Below are 26,661 nucleotides of genomic sequence, written 5' to 3'. Positions count from 1 at the left end.
GAATAAAGGTTGAGGAAGAAGAAATAAACGCTTCGAGATTTGCTGATGACGCTGTATTTCTCTAAGAGCCAAGCAAAGTTTCCGGAAAGCAATTCAACGGAATAGACTGGTTCTCAAAAAGAGGTTCTACGATGAAGATCAAATTTAGTAAAAAGAAGGGTAATGGAATTCATTCGATATAAATTAGGCGACGCCAAGGGAATTCGTTTAGGAAGGGATGCTAAAATAAATGCTTGAGTTTTGTCGTCTAGCAGCTAATGTAGGTAGTGAAAGCAATTGATACTGGTAATAGAAATGAAATGTTCTCCGAGCAAGGGAAATCTGTTAGGAACTAATACAGATTTTAATTTTAGGAATTCTTTTCTGAAGAAATTTGCCTGGAGTGTAGTCTTATGTTAAGCCAAACATGGACGATAAACTGTACAAACAAGAAGTGAATACACATTTTGGGAATGTGGTGTTTTGGAAGATTGAGGAAGATTGGATTAGTAGGTCGGGTAACTATTCAGCAGGTACTTTATGAAACTGATGAGAAAAGTGTTTGTGGCACAACTTATCTGAAGGAAGTGTTTGGTTTGTAGCACACTTCCTGGGTGTCAACATATCGTCCGTTAAGTAACGATGATAGTGCGATGCTACAAATTATGGTGAGATACACAGGCTTCAAAACGTGTGCTGACTGGGATGGATGTACCTTGCATTAGTTTTACAGCGATGAAGAATACAGGACGGCATAGAGTAAACTGGAATGCTGCTTCAAACGAGTGTATGACTGAAGACTGCAACAATAACAATAAAAATTTGTTATCTGGACAAAAGTTATACGAGGTGCATTCAAGTTCTAAGGCCTCGGATTTTTTTTCTCCGGACTCGAAAGAGATAGAAACATGCGCATTGTTTTAAAATGAGGCCGCGTTCATTGCCAATACGTTCCAGAGATGGCAGCACCGTACGGCAGATGAGATTTTACCGCCAGAGGCGAGAATGAGAACTGTTTAAAATACTTAAAATGGCGACGTTTTCCTTAATTGAACAGCGTGCAATCATTCGTTTTCTGAATTTGCGTGGTGTGAAAACAATTGAAATTCATCGATAGCTGAAGGATACAAGTGGTGATAGATGTGTCGAAAGTGCGTTAGTGGGTGCGACAGTTTAATGAAGGCAGAACATCGTCTGACAACAAACCGAAACAACCTCGGGCTTGCACAAGCCGGTCTGACGACATGATCGAGAAAGTGGAGAGAATTGTTTTGGGGGATCGCCGAATGACTGTTGAACAGATCGCCACCAGAGTTGGCATTTCTGTGGGTTCTGTGCACACAATCCTGCATGACGACCTGAAAATGCGAAAAGTGCCATCCAGGTGGGTGCCACGAATGCTGACGGACGACCACATGGCTGCCCGTGTGGCATGTTGCCAAACAATGTTGACGCGCAACGACAGCGTGAATGGGACTTTCTTTTCGTCGGTTGTGACAATGGATGAGACGTGGATGCCATTTTTCAATCCAGAAACAAAGCGCCAGTCAGCTCAATGGAAGCACACAGATTCACCGCCACCAAAAAAAATTCGGGTAACCGCCAGTGCTGAAAAAATGATGGTGTCCATGTCCTGGGACAGCGAGAGCGTAATCCCTTACCCATTGCGTTCCAAAGGGCACTATGGTAACAGGTGCATCCTGCGAAAATGTTTTGAAGAACAAATTCCTTCCTGCACTGCAACAGAAACGTCTGGGCAGGGCTGTGCGTGTGCTGTTTCACCAAGACAACGCACCCGCACATCGAGCTAACGTTACGCTACAGTTTCTTCGTGATAACAACTTTGAAGTGATTCCTCATGCTCCCTACTCACCTGACCTCGCTCTTAGTGACTTTTGGCTTTTTCCAACAATGAAAGACACTCTCCGTGGCCGCACATTCACCAGCTGTGCTGCTATTGCCTCAGCGATTTTCCAGTGGTCAAAACAGACTCCTAAAGACGCCTTCGCCGCTGCCATGGAATTATGGCGTCTGCGTTGTGAAAAATGTGTACGTCTGCAGGGCGATTACGTCGACAAGTAATGCCAGTGTCATCGATTTCGGGTGAGTAGTTAATTGGAAAAAAAACGGAGGCCTTAGAACTTGAATGCACCTCGTACAAAAGGACTTGGTTAAATTATTTACTGAATAGTTGTAAAAAGAGATACTTTCCGAAAACTGCTTTTAATCTGTAGTAACTCTCATTTGCAGGGAAAAAGACAAACAAGAGAACAATATCTATAAGCTTTTCAGCTACCTTCCCGCAAAGTCCAAAGTATTTACCAAGAAGTTAACTAGCCACACATCACTGACGACATGACTTGACGTGGCGAAAACTGATGACCCAAAAATAAGGAAAATTCCATTCTACATATCTCCTTTCTTTCTTCATACCTCCCCTCTTTGTTACTTAACGTTTTCTTCATCTTGATCATCATTTAATTTTGTGCCATGCCCGCTATTTCAGTAGCCACTGGGCTGGTTCCAGCGTGAAGCAGATCAACTGGTGGACTATCGAGATCCCACCTCCCTACGCTGATCGTTGTATCTACATAATGGTCAGAAATAATCTAAAAAGCTTGTAAGATCTTATCAAGGCAGGCTGTGCTCATAAATAACTGTTAAGAAAAAAAAAACTCGGTATGTTGCACCGTTCCCGATTTAATTATCATTGATGTTAGCTAATCAGGATCAAAATTGAAGTGCCCCCTTCTCCCCCCCCCCCCCCCCCCCCCCCTCCGGCCCCTCAGACGGTATCGCTATAGGTGTTCTTTGTTTCATTTGACTGATTCAGGTACTTTAATACGAGCCTCGCTCAACAGTTAAAACAAAATACGACTAAACTGATTATTTGCCATTGTAAAAGGCAACTGAATGTAACAAAGTTTCTCAAAACTCGACATCTTCATTTTTCAAGATTGCCAAAAACTACTAAACCTTCTTTTCTACTGCATTGTGGAGACCACAAACAAACATAAAATTTAAAAGTTGAATTTAATAGCCTTTACACTCACTTGTGTTCACTGTCCTGCATTTAAACGACGTCAACAAGGTAAACCAACTGTTTGGTAGGCGTTCTTTCATATTCAGCCACTGTGTTAGTACAAAATTAGTAGTTGTTTTGGTATGCGCTTATCAGAACATCTGAGATGTTTGAGGATTCAGAATATTCTGAAACAGTCCGGGAAGTGAAAAATGAGAGATATAGCAGCAGTCAACGTCAAAAGAAAGAAATATAGGCTGTAACCTTATTGAAACAACAAAGGAAACAACACGTAAAACAACCTGTATATGAATAAAACAAAAGTTCCACAGTGTAATTTGTTACCACGGTTGGTGTAGGCAAATTACACTTCCGCTGGCCAAAAAAAGTTTACAAGTTGGAAATAATTTTAATAGACGTTATGTATCCCAAATAAGAGTTAAATGAGTGTGCGACAATTTCTGGCATGTGCTAAACTTTTGAGAGCCGGAAAACCACGAATCTTTTGGACTTTTTTTTTATTTCTTGCTTATAACTCGAGAGTGATACGCCCTACAGAAAATTTCCGAAACACCAGAATGAAACAGCATAAAATTTCCGGTAGAATTACGTACTTAAGACTTCGGTTCAGCCGTTTAGCTAAAATCGATCTTCAAAACTCGGTAGTTTTTACCAAATTTGGCGGGGAGGTAAATTATGTTCATGTTCAAAGGCTTGTAACTCAAAACCAGAGACTCCAAATGAGTAGTGTCGTGCATGAAAGTTGCAGATCATCAATTTCAGCTGAAAATGAGGTCGTAAATTTTAAAGTTTATACAGTCATTAGGAAAGATACAAATAAACATGTTAAACAAGGATGAAAAACTTGATATTTTGGGATTTGTACAAATTTGTAACTTCTATTTTTTTTTTCTCTGTAACAGAGATTAATGATGAGCTTCAGTTATGCCTTCATCAGCTCATATCTACAAGGATGACCAGTATTATATTTTTGAAATTTTTTGAATCGAGGATATTAAGAAGAACTAAAAAACGCGCCTCGTGTAAAATTTTGTAAATAGCGATCGCTGAGTTTTGTTAAAACTGTCCTCAGTTGTCTCTAGCGAGCCGTTTTAATCTGCACACGCAACGGCGTGGCTGGCTATCTTCTGTGCTAATTAATTCGGAAACGGCGCCAGGTACAGAATTTTTTTCTTAGTAGTTATTTCTCAGCACAACCTACCCTGCAACACCCTTACAAGCTCTTCAGACTGTTTCTGATCACCCTGTATATACTACGTGCATCTGAGCTCTATGGGGGACTCGTTAGTGATTGTGTCCAAGTTACGAATACTACTTCGGCGTGCAGCAACTAAAGACACTATATTATTAACAACTATTGCAAACTGAAAGGGAAAGCTGTCATCAAGCTGAAGGTTGGTTTAATCATTGTGGAACGCCGTTGTCTTCCTCTGTCATTTGAACTGACCTATCCGTTCTGTTATAGGGGGACACACAGTTTGATGTGGACTCCGAAACCAGATGCAACATGCCATTTTTTACACTAGTAAACTTTGACACCCGTGAAAGAAGCTCTAAATAACATATGACAGTCCAAGGACTAACCCTATATCGAACCAGGATATCTCTCCTAAGAGTCGTCAGGCGCATTTTCTCTGTTTTTTTTTTTTTATTATTTCTTTTTTAATTTTTCGTTTTGCATTGCATATCTGGAGTCAGATCAAACAATTACTGCTCATGAGGCTTTAATGTGAGGCCCGTTGACAACAGAAAGCGTCGATTTGTTTCCATTACAAGAGAGATTATTTTTGAATCAGAATTTTACGAGCTCATTCGATCTATTCCGATATTCGTTTTATCGTCGTGTGTTAACAGGGAGAGTAAAAAACGAATCCAGCATCAATCCAGCAGCGACTCAGTGGAACTGAACACTTGGCGATAGCAGTCACTGTTGGAGTACTGGTTATTCTTCTTGTTTTACAGTGCATGTTAACTCACGGCGATAAAATTAACACGCAGCGATAAAAATAATGTCGGAATAAACTAATCTGGGACCACTCCACCGAATGGGCACGTAAAATTTCGCTTTAAAAACAGTTTTGCTTGTGACGGGAAATACACGAAGCTTTCCAACAAAGCTGAGAGCCGCATAAACGAGGTGACGAGCATTGTTTGTTTGGACCGACTGCAGACATACAACGCAAAAATGAATTGTTAAATGCCCCCCGAAAGACCAGATAAAGTGAACCTTAGTGACACTGTAGACATAAACACCCAGCATATGTTACGTATAAATTTTAATAAGAGCAATCGGGATCTCAGAATGCTCAACGCTATCTGGTTAAGAAAACGAAAAATAACAGCATTCAAAAAAACTGACGTCAACAATACAGCGGACCAAGTGTCGTTTCTGGCGCTGAATAATCTCCAACGGCTGAAAATCTCTGCACAGCGTTTCTGAAAGGTCAGTCGGATCAAATATTTGGCCTTCTATTTCTTCCAAGGGCGTTGTCCCCCCCGAGGGCGGTGGTCCGGCTGGCTGTCCGTGAGGCACTGCGGCTCATCTGCATAGAATCGGACGCAGCCGGGATCCCGCCTAGCTATTACTGCCGCGGAGGCACCCGCAGTGCCTGTTCATTATTACTGATCACGGTATTCGGTCAGAGACTAAATCATGTTTATTTCAACAGGTAAATTTTCGGTGGACCTATACTTTCATTAAATGATACGCGATTTTTACGACCTTGAAACCTTTCTGTTCTTTTCTTTTGCCTTCCTGTTCACTCGTCTAGCTTTTTCGTCGATTGCATGATGTTCTAGAACGTTCTCTCTACATCTTGTCTTCAATTTGTGGAGGTTGGCTGCAAGCAATGTAAGCTTACTGACACTGAATGTTGTTACAATTCATACCATCAAATGGTAACAGTTCTCCATGTTAAAATTAAATGTGATGAGTTTTGTGTGTTGCTTAATGTTGCTATAGCAGTAAACACAAAGCAATTTGATCAGTTTGTTAGTAAAAACCGAGGGACCACTGAATGACCTGTATTTACTTAGGTAATCTGGGTAGAAAGGTGTTCCTGTATACAGGGTGAACATTAACGAATCCGATATACTGCATGGCCGGATTCCCGACTGGAAATTGAGAACAACATATCCTTTGAAAATTTGTCCGAAAATGCATCGTTGTCACGGTAGGTGGCGCTGATGAATGACAGTTTCTCTAACTATATGCCGTGTATTTCTCGTCTGTTTAATGCTGTGTGATTGGTGCAACGTACTGTATACAGCAGAATGGTCCGATAATCATGTCGACAACAAGCCGAGATGGTGTTTGTGTATGGTTAAGCTGATGGAAATGGTCGAGTGGCAACATGGCTATAGCGAAACAAGTGCCGTCGCAGACACCAACATCACAAAAATGGTTCAAATGGCTTTGAGCGCTGTGGGACTTAACATCTGAGGTCATCAGTCCCTTAGAACTTAGAACTACTTAAACCTAACTAACCTAAGGACGTCACATACATCTATGCCCTAGGCAGAATTCGAACACGCAATCGCAGCAGCAGCGCGGTTGAGGACTGAAGCGGCTAGAACCGCTCGGCGACAGCGGCCGGCAACAACATCACAGAACAGCTCAAGCCCTATTTGGAAATCAGGGTACTTTTAGACGGACCAACGTGTAGGGAGACGGCAGACAGTGCATGTACTATATTTGGAGGACCGGGTTCTACAGGATAATGAGAGGAACTTTAGTACAAGCTCCACGAAAGTGGCCCGCCAACATGATGAAAGCCAAAGTACGATTACGTGTATCCGGCATGACAACCGGTACTATCCTTAAACCTGATATACAAGGAGACCACTTTGAACATCTGTTGTGACGTGGACACGATGCAGTTCTCTACTGTGTTCCGGGACTATTTGTTGCCGTCGCACAAACACCGTTCATTTCTGGACACATTTTCACAGGACGTTTAATCTGCCATATCCAGTCATGAACCCGTTCCTGCAGTTGTCGACTATACAAGTTCATCCTGTATTACTTTTATCTATAACGGAGAACTTAGCACAGAGTTAATTATAACACAATGAATAAATAACAAGGGCCTGCTATTCCATCGACCAGCATGTATTGTGTGACATCTTAACAAAAGTTGGAGGTTGCATTAAAACACTGGAAAAACTATAAAAAAGACACATTCAAAAGTCAAATTCATGGGAGAACCCTCGAAAGCGTTTATAATTAAAAGTAGAGTCCGACAGGATGATGGATTCTCCCTATTTATGTCCAGCTGCCTGTTAGAGAACGTCGTCCGAGAATGGAAAAAGGCATTACCGAGAAAGGGGTACTGAACAAAGTTCACTTTGGAAGAGCTATGAACGGTGTTAGAGTCAATTCTTTTGCCTTCGCCAATTACTTGGCGATTCCGTCAAGAAACGTATAGAAAGTTGGGCACGAGATAAACATGCTGCGGGAACAGGCAGAAAAAGTTGACCTCCAAATTTCTTTTGAGAAAAGAAAGTGCATAAGCAACATCCGGACAGCATATCGGAAGCTATCTACAGGGTACGACAAAACAGAATACTCAGACTGTTTCAGATACTCTGGTGAGATAGTGCAGATGAAAACCAACGAAAAAGGAGATAACGATAGGAGGCGAGAGAAGATGGCCGCAACTTTTCGAAGGACGCGGGTGCTGTACAAGAAAAAGGCTGGCTCAAGAGATACTAAATTCAGGCACTACAACTCATCTACCAAATGGCTGTGCGCAGCTGAATGCCTTAGAATTACAGCAAAGACTGCAGTGAGAGAAACTGAACAGTTTCAGCTAGGTAATGGGTACTAGGCTAATAGACATACAATATAGACTTCGTGGAAAAGAACTGTTACACAGGGATATTGAACGGCTAATAGAGTCAATAAATGCCGGCAGGTGTGGCCTAGTGGTTCTAGGCGCATCAGTCTGGAACCGCGCGACTGATACGACCGCATGTTCGAATCCTGCCTCGGGCATAGATGTGTGTGATGTCCTTAGGTTAGTTAGGTTTAAGTAGTTCTACGTTCTAGGGGACTGCTGACCTCAGATGTTAAGTCCCGTAGTTCTCAGAGACATTTGAACCATTTTTTGAGTTAATAAAGCCACGACGACTGAAGTTCTAAGGACATCTGTCCAGTGTGGATTCAACCAGACTAATGAGGCATATTTTTAATTCATTGGATAACAGACCTAAATTACACGCATTCACGACCAAGTTCGCTAACGCATGACTGAGTGGTGACGCAAGCGCCGGGGGTAAACCGTTTCGAAACCTGGTGGTGGGAAACTAGTCCACTGTCAGTGTTTAGGCGACAAGGGGACCTGAGATGGTGTCGCAAAATTTCTGGTCACCGGACTTTGCGCCAATATCTTGTTTTAAATGTCGTGCCTCTCCGCAGTGTCGAGTAAAGTGAGACATTGTGACACTGTTGATGGTGATCCATCCGTTGAACGGGGCGTTAAGCTTTTTTTCAAAGATATTTCTTTATTTTGGCTTTGGGTTATAGGGACCATACAGCCAACAACAGCTGTAATGTGCCAAAGAAGCATAATCGCTAAAAAGTAGAATGGCACAAATTTACGAAGTTAATATACAAATACGCTCTTAAAGTAAAATAGAAGCGCTATTAGACAAACACCAGACAGATGACGGCAGTGATGACAATTACATGAGAGCAGAATTATAAACAGCACTATACAGCAATATTATGACAAACATACTTGTGCCGCTATAGAAAAGGCAAAACATTAACAGCTGCAGACCAGTGGGAAGGGGGGGGGGGGGGGGGGCGAGGCGGAGGCAGAAACTGACCCCAACGAAGTTTTTAGGCTAAAACTCCTGTCGTGTTCAGTAGTTTATTTAATAAATACATGACATTTATCGTAATTATAATTGCTACATTCGACAATAAGAACAGCTTTTGGTTTACACTCATTGTTGAGTTATAGCGATTGTTATAACCGAAGGTGCAGCAGGTCAACAGTCACCACTCGCAGTCAACTGGTAAACAGTGTGGTGAGTGGAAGGTAAGATCTTTGTGGCATTTGATGGAATGTGCAAGAAAATGAAATTGACAGATGACGAATTTAGAAATTTGCTTGAGAGCTCAGACAATGAACTTAGTGGTGAACTATCCGAAAGCTCAAGCAGTGAAACGGATGATGTCGTCATGGAAATTTCAGATCAAGTAGTTTCTGACAACAGCGAGTTGGATGAAAGTCAACTGGGTGGGTATTGATTTTATTACTTTTTGCAGATATTTTGGAGTATATTAGGAGGTGTGTCTCGGTAGGGTACTTAGTTTGCTAGTGTTCGGTCCTGTTTTCATATTTTTATAGATATTCAACCAAGAAGAAGACGACCCATGCCGAAAGCACAAATTGATCAACTTGAAAAAGACATGGTGGCCCCATCAAGTATGATATGGAAGGGAAGCCCTTACATAAATCAGAGGAGGAGGTCTGTTGCTAACGTAATGAGAACCCTGAAAGGAACTAAGCCAGGGATAAATCCTGATATACCAGGTAAAGCTTTTCTCATGTACTTCGATGATAACATCCTGGATAACATTTTGATGTGTACCAGTCAAAAGCTTGGAAATCTTAGGGAATCATCCGAAGATTTTTCATAAAAAATTCGATAGCATTTGAAAGGGAAGAAATTATGTCAGCAATTGGAGTTCTATTGAATTGTGGAGTTCATAAACGGAACAAGGACGGTTTATATGACATATTTAGTAAAGAAAACTTTCCAGTGTACCGAGCTTCATTTTCGGAGAATAGACTGAGGCTCTTACTGAAGTGCTTCCGTTTTGATGATGCTCTAACTCGAGCAGCTAGAAAACAGACCGACTAATTTGTTCCTATCAGGGATATAAGTATTATGATAGTTAGTAAATTTCCTGAGTTTTGTAATCCTAGTGAGTCAGTCGCAGTGGATGAAAAGCTTGTGACCTTCCATGGGCGATGCCCATTCAGCCTATAATTTCCAACAGAACCAGGAAAATATGGAATAGAGGTGAACCTGTTATGTGATTCAGATACGAAATGCTGCTTCGCTGTGGATTCATACGCTGGAAAGCACGTTAGTGAGAAGAACCATAACAGTGGCCTGAAATAGTTAGAAGATTGACTGAAATGCCTAACTTGAAACAATCTGGAAGAAATGTTACCATGGACAGAACACTACTTTTTCACTCGCATCTGATCTTTTGAAAGAGAAAATAACTACAGTTGGTACTATTAGAAGTGACAAATGCGATGTTCCTACAGAACTCCGTCCTGTTTCTCTAAAAAATGCTACACCTGGAACTATCCGATTTGCCTTCAGTGATGATGCCACTTTAGTCAGTTACTTGCATAAGAAAGGAAAGGTTGTTACGCTATTGTCAACCCAACATCATGATATGAATGTGACGGAAGAGAAGCCAGACACCATCCTATTCTACAACTGTACAAAGTCAGGAGTGGATACCTTCGATAAGTGTGTAAGAACGTACAGCTGCCGTCGAGCAACGCGTCGATGGCCAAAGGCGGTGTTTTTCAACTTGATTGACATTGCAGCATACAATTCATATGTTGTATTTCAAGATACACACAAGGAATGGACATAGAATTACTTGACAAAGAGTTCTGGAAGAAAGAAGTACCTGAAAGATCTTGCTCAAGAGCTTTGTGACATCAACATGAAAGGACGCGCTCAAAATGCTGTGGGCTTACACTCAGAATACACTACAGCGGTATCAACTTTTGGGTATGGGTGTAATCAAAATCAAGGTGCTGTGAGCAAAGGAAACAACGTTACAGAGCCGCGACTGAAAGTAACACGTGCAGCTGTGCATAATCTGCCAAAGAAAGGACTCCGTTACTTATGTGCCAGAAGCAAAGACCGTAAGTACATGAGGGCTTGCACTTCTTGCAGAAAGTATATCTGCCCTTCACACAACAAGAAAGAAGAAGTAGTACGTACTATAAAGTGTTCTGAATGTGAATCTGAGTAATCCTTGTAATTGTGAAATAAATAAAAAATGTAAATGTAGAATTTTGTATTTATTTTTTACTAAAAATTTCCCAGAAACCCTTTCCCAGTAATAATAACCAACATTTTAATCTTCTAATCTGCCAAAATTATCGAAATACATGAGCAATGTGATTTATCCTGGATAGAGAATGTGTGATGGTTGTGGAGTCAATCGCTGAACCCTCCCATTGGCGTTGGCCAGTGCAACTGTTAAAAGTCAAACGCAGTACACCATGCAGTAAGTGCAACACTAGCTGAAGAACAGAACTGCAAATACCAACATATAACAATGTGAGAATTATAGCATACAGACAGGGTCGTTAAGACTGGCGGCCCCCTTGGTGTTATTCGCTAGGAGTAGGCTATGTGCAGACACGGGGGCTCATCTTGTCCCTTCTCTCATCACACACACACACACACACACACACACACACACACACACACACTCATAAACACGCACACAGTACATATACGTAGCACTACAAAATTTGAATGAGACATGTTGCAAATGAATTAAGAAAAAGAAACAAATTTCTCTGATTAATGGTTCAAGAAAGTAAGGAAGGACTTCAAGAGCTCTGAAGTGAATTAGGAGGACATCTTCAACTCATCAAAGTATAGATCATTGTTCAACAAATCTAAGATCTTCCACGATGAGCAAAAGCATAAAAATTACTAGTTGGAAGTAAGAAGACAGGCGAAGAGAAAATCAATGAAACGCTTTTCGGCTGCAAGAAAGACTTCCACAAATGCATTATTGTTACTTGGCGTGATCTCCAGTGGCACTAATTACAGAAAAAAAAGAAAAAATTTTCTTGGTTGCTCTGATGATGAGTGGAAATAATGATGTAGAGGCGCGTAGAAACCACGAAATCTGTTTGGCGAGATTTATTTCCAACTGTTACTTACCTCAAGTGTATGTGACGTATTTTTATTAATATTGGCAACTGCTGTTCACTCAGATCCTTTATTTTTTCAGTCATCAGACTTCTGACTGGTTTGATGGGACCCACCACGAATTTCTCTCCTGTGCTAACAAAGCACTACGGGGCTTAACATCTGAGTTCATCAGTCCCCTAGAACTTAGAACTACTTAAACCTAACTAACCTAAGGACATCACATACATCCATGCCCGAGGAAGGATTAGAACCTGCGACCGTAGCAGCAGCGCCGTTCCGGAAAGAAGCGCCTAGAGTCGCTTGGCCACAGCGGCCGGCATATGCTAACGTCTTCATCTCAGATTATCACTTGCAGTCTATGTCCTCATTATTTTCTGCATGCATTCAAATCTCTGTCTTCCTCTACAGTTTTTGCACTCTACAGCTCCGTCTATACCATGGAAGTCATTCCCTGATGGTTAACAGACGTCCTATCATCCTATCACTTCTCCCTGTCAGTGTTTTAAAAATATTCCTTTCCTCTCCGATTCTCCACAGAACCTCATTATTTACATTTTGACTCCACCTAGTTTTCAGCATTCATCTGTAGCATCCTAACTACTTGAAAGTGACTTTGTGTCGAAACCGCAATTGTGAAAATTATAATGAATGGTACAGCCTAGAGCGAACATGACCTCATTAAAGAAATATCACTGGGCAGCTTGAGAATGTCTTTCAGAAGCTGACAGTTCAGACTGTTCAACGTTTCCGGGAAACTCTTCCACGAATCAAACCAACCTGTGACCTCATTTAGAAAATAATTTATTTTCGATCACTACAGTTACAGTACTAAATTTATGACTTTTGTCGTGAGCGAGCTATTTCAGATCTGAGGATTATCATGAATAGTTGAAATGTTGCTCTTTCTAAAACCCGTGACCATCTGTGTGACTTTTTAGTTACCTTCTTTCCTGTTTGGCATTGGTATTTTAGGAAGAGTCACAAAAATGTTGCGTGACACAGTAAGAGTGACAGTCACCCGAGGTAACGAGCGATTTTAGCTCACTGTAGTGCACCAGTTCTTTTAGAGGAATCATAATAATTTATTAAAATTTCAATTACATAGGTGTAACAACTGAGTGCATTTCTTGGGTGTGGGCGCTCTATAACTGCTATAATGAACAACGAAACCAACGCCGACAGTATTAAGTAAATGTAACAAGTAATCTATTAAACATCTACTCAATTACGTGAGTGGCGTTCACCATAAAAAATTCGTAATTGTCAGTCTTTTTAGTGGATAGGTGGATGATGGTGGATGATGATGGATGGTGATGGATGGCGTTAGGGTTTGAGTTTAATTTTATACAGAAATCACAACAGACAGAGTAGTAAACATTACATCGTAAAATAAAAGGCTGAAGTGCAGGAATTAGTTAACTTTAACACTGCGTAAACAAACGACGCCTTCTGTAATATGCTCTAAAAGCGACAACTGGTTAAAAAGAAAACAAATATTTTTTTAATGTCTGACAGATTGCTCTCTCCATTGTTGTTCGGCTTGGTCTAGGTTTATCTTTTTGTATACTCACCTATGGGAACTGCACACTTATTAGTGTTAGAGTTGATGCTGACACTGTTCGAAGGTATAATAGGGCGCATAAGAACCATGATAACGTTAGCCATCGGGCAGCTCGTTCCGTAATCCATGATCAATATCAAAATGAAATGACGCGTTGGAGAAATCCAGTGCTATTGATGTCTAAATAAATAGTGGAATGTACAACCTAGGTCACATTTTATTTTATTTGCATACGTGAACGTGTTTCACATCCAATTTTCAACGACATCTATGAATCTGGTCTTCAGTAAAAATAACTATGAAGAGAACATACGTTGCATTTGTGACAATTGTTCCTTTATGCTCTCCCTGCAACTCTGTACAACCTCTGGTTCTTTCGCTATATCGAGGTCCCATCTCCTTAAATTCCCAAATTTTTGCAGTTTCTTCAGTTTTAATCTGCAGTTCATAACCAATAGATTGTGGTCAGAGACCACATCTGCCCCTGGAAATGTCTTACAATTTAATACCTGGTTCCTAAATCTCTGTCTTACCATTATTTAATCAATCTGATACTTTGTAATATTTCCAGGATTCTTCCATCTGTACAACCTTCTTTTATGATTCTTGAACCAAGTGTTAGCTATGATTAAGTTCTGCTCTGTGCAAAATTCTACCAGACGGCTTCCTTTTTCATTTCTTTCCCCCAATCCATATTCACCTACTATGTTTCCTTCTCTTCCTTTTCCTACTCTCGAATTCCAGTCACCCACAACTATAAAATTTTCGTCTCCCTTCACTATCTGAATAATTTATTTCATTTCATCATATATTTCTTCAATTTCTTCGTCATCTGCAGAGCTAGTTGGCATATAAACTTGTACCACCGTGGTAGGCGTGGGCTTCGTATCTATCTTGGCCACAATAATGCGTTCACTATGATGTTTGTAGCAGCTTTCCTATTTTCCTATTCATTATTAAACCTACTCCAGCATTACCCCTATTTGATTTTGTGTTTATAACCCTGTATTTGCCTGACCAAAAGTCTTGTCCTCCTGCCACCGAACTTCACTAATTCCCACTATATCTAACTTTAACCTATCCATTTCCCTTTTTAAATTTTCTAACCTACCTGACCGATTAAGGGATCTGACATTCCACGCTCCGATCCGCAGAATGACAGTTTTCTTTCTGCTAATAACGACGTCCTCTTGAGTAGTCCCCGCCCGGAGATCCGAATGGGGGACTATTTTACCTCCGGAAAATTTTACCCAAGAGGTCGCCATAATCATTTAACCATAGAGTAAAGCTGCATGCACTCGGGAAAAATTACGGCTGTAGTTTCCCCTTACTTTCAACCGTTCGCAGTACCAGCACAGCAAGGCCGTTTTGATTAGTGTTACAAGGCCATATCAGTCAATCATCCAAACTGTTGCCCCTGAAACTACTGAAAAGGCTGCTGCCCCTCTTCAGGAACCACACGTTTGTCTGGCCTCTCAACAGATACCCTTCCGTTATGGTTGCACCTACGGTACGGCCATCTGTATCGCTGAGGCACGCAAGCCTCTCCCCATAAAAGGCAAGGTCCATGGTTCATAGGGGTGAGGGGACAGTTATCCTGCTGAAAGAAGCCATCGCAATCGCATGAAGGGGTACGGGTGATGTGCCCATAAGCCTTAGCTACCGAAGTGCCTTCGACTACTGTAACAGGTCCTATGAAGCCCGAGGTAAATGCCTCCCCCACATAATAATACTGCTCCCACCGTCCTCTTTCCATGCCGATGTGCGTCTTTCGAGCAGTCGTTCACGAGGATGGCGGCATGCCAGCACACGAATACCTGGCGTTACAAGTAATTTGACTGACCTGACAGGACAACATGTTCCCATTGATCCGTGGTCCAGTAACGATGGTCGTTTACTCGCTGCTGTCGTGGCAATCCCGTAGGTTCAACATGGGAACACGTACGGATCGTCTGCTGTAATGCCGCATATTCAAGAACGAACACTGAACGACGTGCTCCGATACACTTGTGACTCCCCCATCATTGTACTCTGTCGTCATATCTGTCACAGATCACCATCTGTACTTCTACTTTCCAGAGGGGGAACCAAAAGTTCTCACGACAGTACCATGCGGACAGCCGACCAGCCTCGCCGTTTCGTACGTACTTGTTTCCAGCACCCGGTTATAACAATCAACTGTTTGTCAGACTCGTCAGTCAGTTTCCTCGCCAGCATCTCGTGGTCGTGCGGTAGCGTTCTCGCTTTCCAGGCCCGGGTTCCCGGGTTCGATTCCCGGCGGGGTCAGGGATTTTCTTCGCCTCGTGATGGCTGGGTGTTGTGTGAAGTCCTTAGGTTAGTTAGTTTTAAGTAGTTCTAAGTTCTAGGGGACTGGTGACCATAGACGTTAAGTCCCATAGTGCTCAGAGCCATTTGAAGTCCGTTTCCTCTTTTGTGCTCTACATCGTCGCCAGTGTTCATATTAAGACTGGTATTCAATTAGATTTAGGAATTTACGAACAGAAAAGAATTGTTCTTAACATATAGGATGAAATTGAACTCCCTTGTAGTCTAAAGTGGTTTCCATCACAGCGGTAATTTTGGCTTCTTTAATATTTGTTGTATGAAATTACAGTTTGGTTGTATCTACACTGATGCAAAAAAGTCGCGACACCTAGAAGAAGTTGCCTGAGATAAACGGAAGCTCATAGGCACCTTTCTCCATCTGAACTATGATATATATTCAAATTTCGCACTTGTTCAACTAACAGTGGCGCTACCCTGTAACGGTCGTGAGCGTTCGCTACAATTGAGACTGACTATGGTGAGTTGATGTTAATCAAGAATGCCTTTAAGGCGACAAAGGCCCTAGTGACAAACCCCAGCTGAGTTTGAAGGAGGTCTTGTAATACGGCTACGAGAAGCTGAACGTCCCTTCTGCGATACTGCAAAAAACTTGATAGGAATGTAGCCACTGCACGTGACTGCTGGCAGCAGTAGTCACGAGAATGTATGGTCGCAAAAAGACCGGGCTCAGGACAGCAACGTGACACAACCGAGAGGTAAGACCATCGTTTTAGGCGTATGGCTCTGGCGCATCGTACTGCATCTGCTGCAGAAATTTGAACAACAGTTGGCACTGTAGTGACACAAAAAACTGTTAAAAGTCGGTTACTTCAAGGACAGCTGCGAGCCAGACGCTGTACAGCCTGCATTCCATTGACCCCAAACCATTGCCATTTGCGACTTCATTCGTGTAAAGTGAGAGCTCATTGGAGGGCAGGGAAGAGTCCTGTTGTGTTTTATGATGAAAGCTAGTTGTGCCTCGTTGTCAATGATGGCCGTGTGTTGTTTAGAAGGAGACCAGCTGAGGGCGTGCAACCAACCCGTCTGTGTAGTAGACACACGAGAACTACACCTGGAGTTACGGTCTTGGGTGCGATTTCGTATGACAGCAGGAGCATTCTCATGGTTATGCCACGCACACCCACTGCAAATTTATACTTCAGTCCGGTGATTAGCGTTGTTCTGCTGCCATTCATGAACAGCATTGCAGGGGATTTTTGCCAACATGGTGACACTCGTACACATACTGCTGTTGTAACGAAACATGCTCTGCAGACAGTCCACATGTTGTCCTGGCCTGTTCGATGCCAGCTCTGTCTGCAGTCGAGCACATTTGATGCATCATTTGAACAACTCCAACAAACAGCATTAACAGTCCCAGTATTTACCAACCAAGTGCAACAGTCATGGAATTCCAAACGACAAACTGATAACTAGCAGTATAGCGGGAGCAATGGCGACACCACCGCAGACGTTAACACCATCTGTAACAATATGACGGAACCACAGACCAATCAGAAGCCGTATTTGAGTATATAAGGCCAACGCAGCAGTAGTTTTGACAGTCAGTTGCTCCTGACGAAGACATGGTGAAAATCGTCGAGGACTCAATGTTTTACCGCGAACTGTCGCGGCAAGAAGTCCGAGAATGTTTTATATAACAGTCGGGTCGCGAAAGATGGTTCAAATGGCTCTGAGCACTATGGGACTTAACATCTGTGGTCATCAGTCCCCTAGAACTCAGAACTACTTAAACCTAACTAACCTAAGGACAGCACACAACACCCAGCCATCACGAGGCAGAGAAAATCCCTGACCTCGCCGGCAAACGAACCCGGGAACCCGGGCGTGGGAAGCGAGAACTCTACCGCACGACCGCGAGATGCGAGCGTCGCGAAAGACTTCGTTATCATATAGCATCCGGTAGCTGTACAGCACAATGTACTCATGTCTACTTGTTAACCTTCAACATTCTGGTGGTTTCAACTACTATTACTGCACCAGTATTTCACATTTACAATGGATTATCTCACGCTTACATGAACCTGTGATCTTGCAGTGTTACTCACTTAAATATATCACCTAGACAAAAGTATTCCCGAAATTCCATTATCTTAAATGAATTATTTTTGATGTTGCTATTATATCCCGTTAAGGTAGTTGCTATGGGTATGGGAACGATGCGGGAGACCCGCACCGCCTTACTAGATAAGGTCCTAATGGAGGTGGTTTGTCGTTGCCTGCCTCAGACGTAATAGAGATGAACGATGATGGTGAAGACGGGACAACAACACCCAGTCATCTCGGGGCAGGTGAAAATCCCTGATCCCGCCGGGACCCCGTGCTCGGAAAGCGAGAACACTAACGCGAGTCCACGAGCTATAACAAACCGAATCTCTGTTGTACCTGTATCTAGGGTTATAGTTCGATTACTCATTCTATGAAATGCTTGCCGGCAACGATGACATCCTCACCAGTATACGATTAAACACAAACCGGTGGCTCCCAGCACATCAAAAATTGTGGGACTGCCGGTACCACTATTTCATCTGGATCTATTGCACGCCGTGGGGATTCCCCACGCAGTGAGAGAACTGTTGACGTTACCAAGGACAAGTGAATCCTGTTCGTAGCCATGTTTCTTTTTCACGTATTTCATTTATTACTTTCGGACGTATATCTATAGTACTATTACTACTTCAAAAGCATCAGTCTATTTTTACATGTAACCACTTTACGCTTTCTTACAGTCAGAAGTCAACCATTGCTCCACATTCTCGAATCAGTTTACTGAAACGATTGTTACATGTAATTGAAAAATGTACTAACCCCGCAATTGACTATGCTCTCTGACAGTGACTACTGTCAGTGATTCTTTGCTTTTTAACGTTTGTCACCGACACGTCCACCAACGCTAAGACGTGTAACTCGTACCGCTTTATTTAATTAATATGTATATCGTTAGTACGCTCATTTACCTACTACGTGTGCTTTTTCTCTGTCTTATAAGGTAATTGACTTATTGGTTTTTCGGCATTTATCTGGTATGTTTATATTCCTGTTTCACAACATCGGAAATATCTTCTTTTTTTTCGTCCCACCAGTAGATATGATAGTAACGGTAAAGGAGAAAGCAATTATAGTGTGCATGAAATAAACTATAACTACAACTATGAATTCTACGGTTTCTAATATTCTAAACGGCTGAATATAAGATATCTCCTGTTTAGCCTTTAGACTTTTGCTTTCTTCCGCTTTATTTCTTTGGGAGTCTGCCGAGACGATACTGTTTGATATTGTATCATCAGAAGTAACTGTAAATGCAAGTGATAATGCCCTTGTTGTCCGCAGCCATAAATTTCTGTGTTGGCTAACGTAAGTCCGCCAGCTGCTTGTGTTGCCTGCGGCGTCCTACCTCAGCTGTTGCCAGGGCTTTGTGTGCACTAATGACATGTGTTCTCCAGCTGAACACCTGCCTGCCGCAGCTCTGCCGATACCTGCTCTGTTTACCAGAAACACGTTATGAGGCGCCGAGTTAAGCCGCTGCGGTAATCCCTTTTGTCAAACACTGCGGCCTCCCTTTGTGTGCAGCTCTGGACTGAGCAGCTACCGACGCACTCTCCAGACCCGTCGCCCGCCGGGGCAAAATACGTCTCTAACATTCCATGGTTTCTGAATGCCAACGGCTGACGTCCTGCATTCGTCTGCTGAATATCAGTGTAACTGTGAAGCTGAGATTCCGAACACCGATGTGTATGCAACTATGAAGTTGAGATTGCGAACTCCTATGTGTAGCGACAGGAAAACTTCGCGTAAACAACAGTTGTTTTAAGTGACACGAAATTGGCACTATCCCGTTCCCGCGCAAAGATGTATGAAAGTCGAGGGCAGCAGTTTACTAATATTGATAACTGATAGTTATTTGACGTTGAATCTCGATTTCGACATTTTTTTCTCGAGACTGAGGTGCTCGTATAATATTAAGATTAAAAGTCATTTCCCAGTCAAAGAACAATGCCTCTAGACGTGTTATCAATAGTTTTGTCGTCGGATGAAACTATTACCTTTATTCCAGGTTAAAAAATTCTAAGATTGTTCCATTATTGTGGTAAAAACAGTTTTGGTGATGGAACAAGCAAGATTTTAAGGTTCCTGAAACGGTAGATACAGGTTTATTCTAAATGATGGACCCATTTTCAAAATTTCGTATTTATTCAAGTAAAAATCCAAAATGAACAAGCCTTATACCAATGAAAAGAGGGTGATACAACTTTTTTTCATAATGTTCGATATCAATTTAATAAATTTAATAATTTGTTATTAATAATTACTTAATAATTAGATATGTGATAAATATTATAAATCTTCAATATGGCTACCGTTGGCTGCACACCAAACATCGACGCAGTAGCCAAACTCGTCCCACACACGCGAAAGCGTATCTGCTCTTACTGAGTGCACAGTAGCAGTGATCCTGTTGCACAGATCGTTCAGAGTGGTTGGTAAAGGCGGGACATTAACAGCTTCCTTCACATGACCTCATAAGAAATAGTCGTATGGTGTGGTCAGAAGTGCAGAGCCAGGTTCTCAAGTCCCCTGCGACCGTTCCAGTGGTGAGGTAGAGTGTCATGCAAAAAGCCTCGTACATCACAGTGCCAATGGGACGGAGCTCCATCCTGTTGGAAAATGAAGTCCTTGGAATGTCCGTCTCACTATAGATTAATTTGAAACTTTTATTAATGATCACCCACACCCAGAAATCTGTACTCTTCTGCTTCTTTTTTGCACTATCACTATCGCGATTTCGCTTTTATGTAATAGATTCAACTATTTTCATGTACCGTTATACACACTTAGTGCATAAATCACTTTTCTTTCAGCATAAAAGCTAAGTTTGTCTCGGCACGAGTCTGTGAGATGCGGGACAGGGGCACAGGTTTCCGTTGCACAGTTGAAACTCCTCTACATTTAATGGCTATGATATCAGAGTTGTAAGAAGAGTTGTTTATACACATACGATTATGAGCCTCTCACAGCAACAGAGGTAATAGATGATAGATATTTAGCATAAAAAAGCACTAATGTACTGTGGATTTTATAATCTAAACGCAGGCACGCTTGATATAAAGCCGTAGTTGTACAGCAGTTGAAGATTGCCGGCAGTTGTGCTCCTTGAAACTGAGAGTGAAGATTTAGCACAAGCTGGTGATATTTCTCGCGGTAGTATTGTGGTAGATCAGGCAACTAACACATTTTGGAGTTTCTGCTATAAGAAACGGACTTTGCGAGGATTGGTTCAGCATGAATAAAAGATACTTTTTCCGTTGAAGCCACAATGTTTCAGCGCAGAATCTCGAGGCCATGTTGAGAAATAAGACCATAAGACTCCGATCCGGAACCACTGGCTAAAATTTCAAATCCAATATATCTTTTTCTTCTTTCTAAGTTATTCTTTTCATTTGCTGCAGAAACCGTCGAAGTTCCCAGGAGATTAAATGGGAACTATGAGCGGTTTATGTTTGCAGTACCGTTGTTGATTTTTGGAATTTGTCGGCGTGGAGTAGAACTGCTACAGATCGGTGATTGCTTGTGAAGATTGGTTACTTGCTTCGTGTCGCGGATTAAAGCTGGTGCTGGTGACCCTTACTAATGACTATCTCGCTAATATAACTGTGTAAACCGCTGATCTGCGTCGACCAATAAACAGATGCTTTGCAGACAGTAATGTCATTGGGCATCTAATCGTGTTTACTCGTGTCGCTAAATTTTCAGACCCCATCGCCTGCGCTTAGTACCTGCGTTTGTAACGTCGCCCTATTAAAAGGAGGAGAAGCGGGTTTTTGCAACTTGTAAGTGGAAGCATAAGGAAGTATTCTTACCTAAAAGAGGCGGAAAATCAGGATTTAATACCATGTTAGTAAAGACTAAGGACAAGGCCGGACTGTGGAATGGTTAGGATGGAATTCGGCCGTGCTCTTTTAAAGGTACTTTCCCGCCTCACACGATTTTGGGAAATCACTGAAAACATCCATCACAATTTTCGGTTGGAGATTTGAATCGCCGTCTCCCAGAATGCGAGTGCAGCATTTTACCACTGAGCTATCTCTCTCTGGTATAACATTACTTGCTAAACTACATACGGATATAAGCATGCAGACACCAGAACAAATCTTTCAATCTGCAGCAGACTGTGTGCCGTTTTGAAGTTTCCTGTCAGATTTATACTGCGTGCAGACTGCGTGTCCAGCGTCAAACCCAGCGCTTCGTGGACGACGCCGACTGAGCTGGGCAAGCAGTAATATTTCTGGAGCCATTGCTTTATGCCCCTATATTTCATCTGAGTTAAAGCGAGGCCATTGTAGCAAACATATGGTATCGCAAGATGAGATGAGGTAAACATGAGAGATGCTGGTACCTGGCTAGAGAACTTGTGACAAAATGCGCCAACAGAATGGTTCGCTGAAATGAAAATAGTAGGTATTTTTCCTGTACCTACGTGGACAATCTCCAATTTTCAGTTATTAAACATATTACGCACACAACTGAATTTCTATGGAGCTGTGAATCACTAAGCGTATCCTTGGCTATATTACTAACGACGGCCTAGCGTAGTGTTCTGCGTCAAACGAATCAGTACTCTTTCGGATGGCATGGCATTACGAAATACAGCTTTAAGGAGTGCCGGCTCATCCTAAATATGACCAAAGTGCTGCAATGTTGTGGCCTATAGGCTTTCGACTTACAAGGATAGTAATCGCAACTAAATTGAACATATTAATTTTACGTATATAAAATGAACTGTTTAAAAAGATTTAAAATTTATAATTCAGCGTTTAACGATGTGAGGAGTAAATACAAAAATATGGAACCTGCAGGAATCAAACCCCCGCTACTATATTCCTAGTCCACACTCATAACCTCTTTGTCATCGGGTCGGTGCAACAGTTATCGCTCAAAATTTCCTAAATTTATCCGTAAATCAGTAACATCGTTTTACTCTTTGCTGTGGCCCACTCCGGCGAGATATTTTAGGAACTTGATAAGGTCATCTACCTGCTTCTGTTCACATAGTTTCCGCCAAATCGGTGGACCATGTCCCACACCCTCCGAAAACACATACTAAAAGAAGTGACATTTTCCACTTTTGCTGTGTTAATTTGATTTGTTCACGGCTAACTTCAACCTAGAAGGCCATGCTCAAATGATTTGGTGGTTGTGCAATAGAAAGTTGTGTGTTACACATCGAAATCTCAGCATCCTCAAAATTGTGTTCTCTGTTTGTTTCGGTTCACATACGCGGTCTTGTTGGTTCTACAGTTTGACTTTTACCAATGTATCAGACCAGCAAGATAACTTTGTGAATCAGAAACAAACAGAAAACATATATTTAAAGACGCTGACACCTCAAGATATATGGCATAGTTTTCTATTGCAGAACCACGAAATCACTTGAAAATTGCCTAGAAGGCTGAATTGTTTAACACTGCGAGCTATAAAATGAAATGAAAAGAAAAAAAAATATATCTATAGGGGTGGGACTCGAACGCAGTCAGACAAATTATCATTCTGCACAGCTAACTACTTCTCCACAGAGCTGCTACTGCGCTGGAGCTTCAAAAACCCTCATACTCTACACTTGCACAATATATTAAACCCAATTTCAGAGAAAAACACTGACCTCGCGCTATGAGCAAACTAGCACTCATAGAGGCGAAGGAATGAATTCACATCAGAGCAATCACAGTCGGAAATATGCAAGTGCGTCCCTTCTCTGAATTGATCCCAGTACAGCGTTCATCATTTTAGCACTCCACACTGGTTTCTAGTTATCACGGAGAGAGTACCATAGAATGTGCTTTGCTCTTTTTATTTCCATATCAGCTTGAAATCGAAGAGAAATGGCGTAATTTTAGTGCCGCTTAGGCTCACGTTCGAAGAGAAATGGTGTAATTTTAGAGCGACATCTACAGTGAACTGTATCACATTAACGCATGATTGTCTACCGCCACTGCATTTAAGCTCAGGTAGTAGCGAGCAATGCTGACTAATTTATATGTTCAGGAAAGTGTAATTTGTCTTTTGTTATGTTAATAATATTCGTTACTCAGTTGGATGTGATGAAGAACTGTATTCTGTCACGAGTGAACGATGATTTAGCAAGTGACTTTCATAGCAATGCATTATTACATAGCATTGTTGCTAGTAATGTTGTAACTATTTTATGCGAAGGAATGTTTATAATAAAAATAGGTATCATTCCTATAACATAGGGATCTCATTATTTCTATGAGATTAAAGTGTCAGCCTGTTTTATTGCACTTTCATAGAAACATCACATCAGATGCAACAGTCTTAAGATCTGCTTGCTGTCAAATGAAGATGACAGTTTGGTGGAAATACTAGAAATTCAGTGTCTTGTTGTGGCGCTGCATGATACAATTAGGGTCCCTTACACATCCTGACACTTCAGCATAAACGAAGACTGCAATGCACCATGTATCGTAACACTGAGAAGGGAGTCGAACACTGATTCTTTAACCACTTACTAGTTATGAAGTTGCTACTGAAATGGCATAAGTTCTTATTATGCTGTGCATGGCATAGCTGGATGGAATAGGTGAACTTTTATATATTACAATTAGCGCTTTAGGGCACGACTCCTGATGCATCCTCATATTTTTTTCTAGTACCTCTCTACTATTTCCTGAAACCTCCAATAAGCTTCCCTGGAATAAGGGATATTACTCACAATCCGTTGCATAGAGAATGATTCTCTCTGGAAAAAATCATCTGATCTGTGGTTCTGTCACTCTCTACAAAATCCATTCTACCAAGTGTGGCAGACAAGCAAGTTATGCAGGAACAGGGCTTCTGCAAATTTTGGAAGATAAGAGAAGACGTACTGTAGTAAGTGAAGCTGTGAAGGCGGCCCTTGAGTAGTGCCTGTAAGGCTCATTCGGTAATAGCATTGCACAAGGATAACAAGATTTCAGGCAGACAGTTTCAGTCTGTCATGAAGTTCTTAACACATAAATTTTTAGTGTGGTTACATAAATGTTGTGGTCAAGAGAGCAGCTACCACACAAAGTGTTAGAAGATGTCTTTGAACACGTTACTCTTCTGGAAATTTCCTAGCAACCGCTCCCTTACCTAGGCTCGTTACAGCACAAATATGTTAAACGAATTACAGTTAAAAATGCTACAGGAAAGCCGTCTTTTCTCAGGAAAATGATTAACCTGAAAATTCTGAGCAGTGAGTTTAAGAGACGTCAAGAACCGTAACATCGTTATTAGCTACATGGATGGCACGTAGTAATATTCAGTCAGACACATTCATGATTGTACAGAGACGAGCATAGCTCACAAATTAAGTAGAAAGGGCTTCTGATAAAGCAATCCATGAAACACCGGATGCCAGCTTGTGGGGTTTCAGAGTAGATCTAGAAGCAAATATTTTAAATATTAAATACTTAAATCATCTGCCAACTTCCATTAATCTAACTTTTTTCTTCAGGGAGCAGTCAGCAATAGAAACATATTTTGAGAAATCGATTTGTATTGTTTTCCTTATTTATTGCCATCGTTTTTCGGCCCTCGATTATCATTCAGGTAACTGTATTAACGAGAAACAAAGAAAACACCGTGTGGAAACAACGAGCAGGAAGACCACGTGTAGCCAACTAATCATTTTTTGTTTGTTACAAAAGAAAAATATGGGTTCACACTTCAAACATAAGACCACAAACAAGGAATTTCTTGAGTATGGTGAAACTTATAGTGTACATCCACAATAGCAACATTTTCAATAGTGAAACTCTGTGACAATAAATGGCAGAGGAGTAACAGGACGCTACAATTCCAGTACAACGAAAACAGGTGTGAAAGATACATTGCCATTTCATAACAAAGATAGAATCATGTCGTTTAACACGCCGAAATAAGCCGTTTTATATAGTAGTACAAATGCATAGAAGGCGTGAAAAATTGTGAACACAGTCGCGACAAAAACAGTAATGTCATATTAACGTCGCAGTATCTTTTTTTTTCCTTTTCCCTATAGCAATGATTACTGTCGAAAACATTGTCAATAAATCGTAATGTTATAAAAACGTGCCAAGTTCTATACAGCATACTGCTGTAAGCACGAAGATACAAAAAAGCTTAAAGACATAATATTATGTTTAATGTAATGTTTTAATGCAAGGAAATGAAAGAATGTAGAATATGTGTCTGTAACTTACGTCAAAAGTGTAAAGTGAAAACATAGTCCACGAGTAAACTATGACTAAAGGGAGGTACAAAACAAATGATCTAAAGAACCTCAAAAGCTATTTAGAAAATAACATATACATAATTTGAAAAATTTCCAAGAAAGGGACAAGAACAAAATATGTTATAGTCAGTGCAAGAATGCCGGTGACTGTTGCTCATTCCAAGTGAACCTCGCAAAAAGAAAAAGAATTACCAGTACAAAATCCATATGTGAAACTAGAAAATAACGATAAAAACTACTCTTTGTTTTTACAGATTTACAAGGTTCAACTGATTAATAAACTAACTCTTCAATGTGTGGGAGTATTGAAAAGCATTATCCTAAGAAGAAGAAAAAGTTACACGTGAATCGTGGTCTAAATTCTAATGCAAGTTTCAGACTCATTGGTCTAATCCTAAATAGGACGTGGAAAAGCTATATCCACATACAAAAGTTCTAAAAGAAAAGGGTTAGAAACATGCTCACAACCACATATCTTGATATGGAACAGTTTGTTCAATATCGGAGACTGAATACCAGTTAAGTTTAACACTCGGTGCA

Source organism: Schistocerca gregaria, chromosome 7 (assembly GCF_023897955.1).
Source record: "Schistocerca gregaria isolate iqSchGreg1 chromosome 7, iqSchGreg1.2, whole genome shotgun sequence".
Lineage (NCBI taxonomy): Eukaryota > Metazoa > Arthropoda > Insecta > Orthoptera > Acrididae > Schistocerca > Schistocerca gregaria.
Note: the sequence above shows the minus strand (reverse complement) of the source record.